General features: G+C 46.5%; 1 pseudogene; it reads left to right on the top strand.

Annotated features, from left to right (window-relative positions):
• Positions 1 to 445: 445 nt before the first annotated feature.
• LOC107120835 lies at positions 446 to 3,764 on the top strand (annotated as a pseudogene).
• Positions 3,765 to 4,930: the final 1,166 nt, after the last annotated feature.

Genomic DNA, 4,930 nt, shown 5'->3' with positions numbered 1-4,930 from the left:
TGGTTATAAATTGTATTGGAGGCAAAGTGCTAGACTGGGGGAAGTGCAGGGTTCAAATCCCCACACTGCCTTGGAGTTCACTTGTGGCGCAGTCCTAAAAAAAGTTGCACCCTTCTAAGCCCATGCACTTAGAAGGGTGCAACTCTGCTTTAGGATTACATTGTAAATCCACTGACATCAATGGGTTTACAAGCCCTGCTGTATTGTCTCAGCCACTGGTCGTGTTGACTTATACTGCGTAATCTGCCTTGAGTCTCAGTGAGAAAGGCAAACAATAAATAATGTAAACAAACATATAAAATAATAAAAGTGTAATCCTGCTTAGAACTGCATTACTAGTGAGAGGAGACTGGCATCCAAGTCCCTACACTGATGCAATGGTGTTCGCTTGGGTGATCTTGGGCCAGTCACAGCTTGACCTAGGTCACAGTAGCCCTGTTGATACATGACCGTGAACATAGGTACATCTGGTATGTAGAATCACAGAATTGGAAGGGGCCATACAAGCCCCTTTGGGGGAAAGCTGGCAGGAGATGTAAAGTTTCTGGTTCAGGTTGGCTCATCTCAGAGAGATGAGGGGGTACCTGTTGCTTTTCTACAGGGAGGTGGATTGAAATTGTCCACTCAGACAATGGCTAGTGACATGGACTGCCTGACAAGGTCTCGAGAGAGCAAGAGGAAGGTTGCAGGCTTAACTTGTATGGGAAATTATAGCTGTTTCTATACAAATGCTAGAAGTGTCCAAGGTAAAATCGGGGAGTTGGAGTGCTTGGTGTTGGAGGGAAAAATTGACACTGTGGGTATTTCAGAAACTTGGTGGGATGAGGAAAATCAGTGGGATACAGTGATTCCCGGTTATATATTATATCGGAAGGATAAGAGGAGAAGGGTTGGAGGTGGGGTGGCTCTGTATGTCAGAGAGGGTATAAAGTCCAGAAAGATTGAGAGGCTAAGAGAATTGGATTCGCTTCTGGAAATTCTATGGGTTGAAATAGGGGGGGCAAAAGGAAACTTAACACTGGGAGTTTGTTATCGCCCACCAGATCAGAAGATAGAGGAGGATTATAAAATGATGAATGAATGAAAGATAGCAGCTAGACAAAAAACTGTGTCGTATTAGGTGATTTTAACTACCCACACATTGATTGGGTCAATATGTGTTCTTTGAGGTGTGGAATGCAGTGAAGTCCAATCAGCTTCCATATGCAAAAGACCTTGAAGGTTCCATATGCAACTGACATTCCAACTGCCTTGCGGGGAGGGGGGTGAGTTTGAGGTGTGGAATGCAGTGAAGTCCAATCAGCTTCCATATGCAAAAGACCTTGAAGGTTCCATATGCAACTGACATTCCAACTGCCTTGCGGGGAGGGGGGTGAGTTTGAGGTGTGGAATGCAGTGAAGTCCAATCAGCTTCCATATGCAAAAGACCTTGAAGGTTCCATATGCAACTGACATTCCAACTGCCTTGCGGGGAGGGGGGTGAGTTTGAGGTGTGGAATGCAGTGAAGTCCAATCAGCTTCCATATGCAAAAGACCTTGAAGGTTCCATATGCAACTGACATTCCAACTGCCTTGCGGGGAGGGGGGTGAGTTTGAGGTGTGGAATGCAGTGAAGTCCAATCAGCTTCCATATGCAAAAGACCTTGAAGGTTCCATATGCAACTGACATTCCAACTGCCTTGCGGGGAGGGGGGTGAGTTTGAGGTGTGGAATGCAGTGAAGTCCAATCAGCTTCCATATGCAAAAGACCTTGAAGGTTCCATATGCAACTGACATTCCAACTGCCTTGCGGGGAGGGGGGTGAGTTTGAGGTGTGGAATGCAGTGAAGTCCAATCAGCTTCCATATGCAAAAGACCTTGAAGGTTCCATATGCAACTGACATTCCAACTGCCTTGCGGGGAGGGGGGTGAGTTTGAGGTGTGGAATGCAGTGAAGTCCAATCAGCTTCCATATGCAAAAGACCTTGAAGGTTCCATATGCAACTGACATTCCAACTGCCTTGCGGGGAGGGGGGTGAGTTTGAGGTGTGGAATGCAGTGAAGTCCAATCAGCTTCCATATGCAAAAGACCTTGAAGGTTCCATATGCAACTGACATTCCAACTGCCTTGCGGGGAGGGGGGTGAGTTTGAGGTGTGGAATGCAGTGAAGTCCAATCAGCTTCCATATGCAAAAGACCTTGAAGGTTCCATATGCAACTGACATTCCAACTGCCTTGCGGGGAGGGGGGTGAGTTTGAGGTGTGGAATGCAGTGAAGTCCAATCAGCTTCCATATGCAAAAGACCTTGAAGGTTCCATATGCAACTGACATTCCAACTGCCTTGCGGGGAGGGGGGTGAGTTTGAGGTGTGGAATGCAGTGAAGTCCAATCAGCTTCCATATGCAAAAGACCTTGAAGGTTCCATATGCAACTGACATTCCAACTGCCTTGCGGGGAGGGGGGTGAGTTTGAGGTGTGGAATGCAGTGAAGTCCAATCAGCTTCCATATGCAAAAGACCTTGAAGGTTCCATATGCAACTGACATTCCAACTGCCTTGCGGGGAGGGGGGTGAGTTTGAGGTGTGGAATGCAGTGAAGTCCAATCAGCTTCCATATGCAAAAGACCTTGAAGGTTCCATATGCAACTGACATTCCAACTGCCTTGCGGGGAGGGGGGTGAGTTTGAGGTGTGGAATGCAGTGAAGTCCAATCAGCTTCCATATGCAAAAGACCTTGAAGGTTCCATATGCAACTGACATTCCAACTGCCTTGCGGGGAGGGGGGTGAGTTTGAGGTGTGGAATGCAGTGAAGTCCAATCAGCTTCCATATGCAAAAGATCTTGAAACGCTGGGCGGGACTGCACAAAGCAGCCAGTCAACCCAGCCAGCGTCTTCTGACTGACAGTTCAAGCGTCCATACACTAAAGGAGTGCATTTTAGAACTTTGGCACCCACTACTCAATTATTATAAGGGAGAGATTCCGCAGGTTAGGAAAGGCACAAACGATCAGGAGCTGATTCGTTGGTTACACCCCGGAGCAATGTAGTAGCCCAGATTCTGAGGCCGCAGATCGCAAACCCAAAGTTCACCACAAACAATCCAACTCTCACCACGGTTGCTTTAGAGAAGCCGTTCTGCACGTTTGATGGCTCAGTGTCCAAAAGTGCTTCCTATGAAGTACACCTGTACGTCATGGTTGACTCAGAGACGACTATAAGCGCCTCTGTGATGGCCAATGGCAATCAGTCTCTCAGTGCTACTTTTGAACAAACCCATGGAGGGAAACTTGGGCAATACAAAGCTGCAATGTTTAATGTTCCCCATTGCACATCTCCTCCTAAACTGTCTGATATTGCGGATGTAGCCAAAGCACCTGCTGTCCTGACCCAGTATCTAATCAGAGTTGGTGACGACTCAGCTTGTCTGTATGACCTGAATCTCCAAGAAGCATGCAATCCACCCCTTTCTGAAGATACATCCTACAGGTTTACATTTGTCTTGGTTGATAGGATCACAGACATTGTGAAAGACCAAACCCTCTGGTCTGATCCAATTAAAACCAGCAAGTTGAAGCCGTCTTCCTCCATCGATATTTGGCCAGGCCAGAGGAGCGGCGGGATGATTGCTGTCACTTTCGTCCTGAGTGTGCTGACGCTTGTCGTAGCAGCTGCATTCCTTGCTGCGCTGGCATCCAGAGAGATTTCCACTGCAATCAAGTATCACCCCCAAAGTACCCAATGTGCTGACCTAAGTGTCCAAGAAACCTCTGGGTCACATCACTGACTCCTCCTCCTGTTGACCAGAGGCTGTCATCAGCTGCAAGCGTACTTGCCGGCCAGTCCCTGAACACTCCCCTGCTCGGATGTGAAGTCCCAGCAAATGGAATTGCACTGTGTATATATGTTAAGAGATGCCAAGTCAACAAACTGCTCCTGGTATCTTCTTTCTCTCAAACTCTTCTAAAGTTGTGCTAATATACAGGTCTACTGCAAACACTTCTAAGAACTCCCGCCGTAAGAATTGCCTGAACTAACTTTGGGCTACAGCAGCTTCCAGTTATTTAGCCAGTGCTCTGGCATTCAGGGTGTGTGTGTGTCATATGCCTTGTTCCTAGAACAGTTTGTCGGATTGTAATGCACGCTCTTGAAACACTTCTGAATAAAGTCAGCCTTGCAAGAGAATTAGGAAAGAAAAAAAAAGGAAAGGCACAAACAGGTATAGGAGAAAGCCTGCATGGCTAACAAACAAAGTAATGTAAGCGGTAAAAGGTAAAAAGGATTCCTTCAAGCAGTGGAAAGCTAGTCACAGTAAAGCTGATAAAATGGAACACAGGCTATGGCAAATAAAATGCAAGTCTGTGGTCAGGCAGGCAAAAAGGGAATATGAGGAGTATATAGCAAAAAACGTAAAAACCAACAATAAATCTTTCTTCAAATACATTAGAAGCAGGAAACCAGCCAGGGAGGCAGTGGGGCCCTTGGATGACCAAGGGGTAAAAGGAGTACTGAAGGATGATAGGGAAATGGCTGAGAAGCTAAATGCATTTTTTGCCTCTGTCTTCACTGTGGAAGATGAGAAGTGCTTGCCCGCTCCAGAACTGGTGATTTCAGAAGGGGTGTTGAAAGACCTGAGTCAGATTGAGGTGACGAGAGAGGAGGTCCTAAAACTGATAGACAACTTAAAAATTGATAAATCACCAGGCCCAGATGGCATTCATCCAAGAGTTCTGAAAGAACTCAAATGTGAACTTGTGGATCTCCTTACAAAAATATGTAATCTTTCCTTAAAATCTGCCTCCATTCCTGAGGACTGGAAGGTAGCTAATGTCACTCCCATCTTTAAAAAGGGTTCCAGAGGAGAGCCGGGAAATTACGGGCCAGTCTGACGTCGATACTGGGTAAATTGGTGGAAACCATAATTAAGGAAAGAATTAGTAGGCACATAGATGA

This window comes from Gekko japonicus, unplaced genomic scaffold (genome assembly GCF_001447785.1).
Source record: "Gekko japonicus isolate JY-2015 unplaced genomic scaffold, Gekko_japonicus_V1.1 scaffold1996, whole genome shotgun sequence".
Classification (NCBI taxonomy): Eukaryota; Metazoa; Chordata; class Lepidosauria; order Squamata; family Gekkonidae; genus Gekko; species Gekko japonicus.
This window is presented reverse-complemented; position numbering and strand designations above follow the sequence as displayed.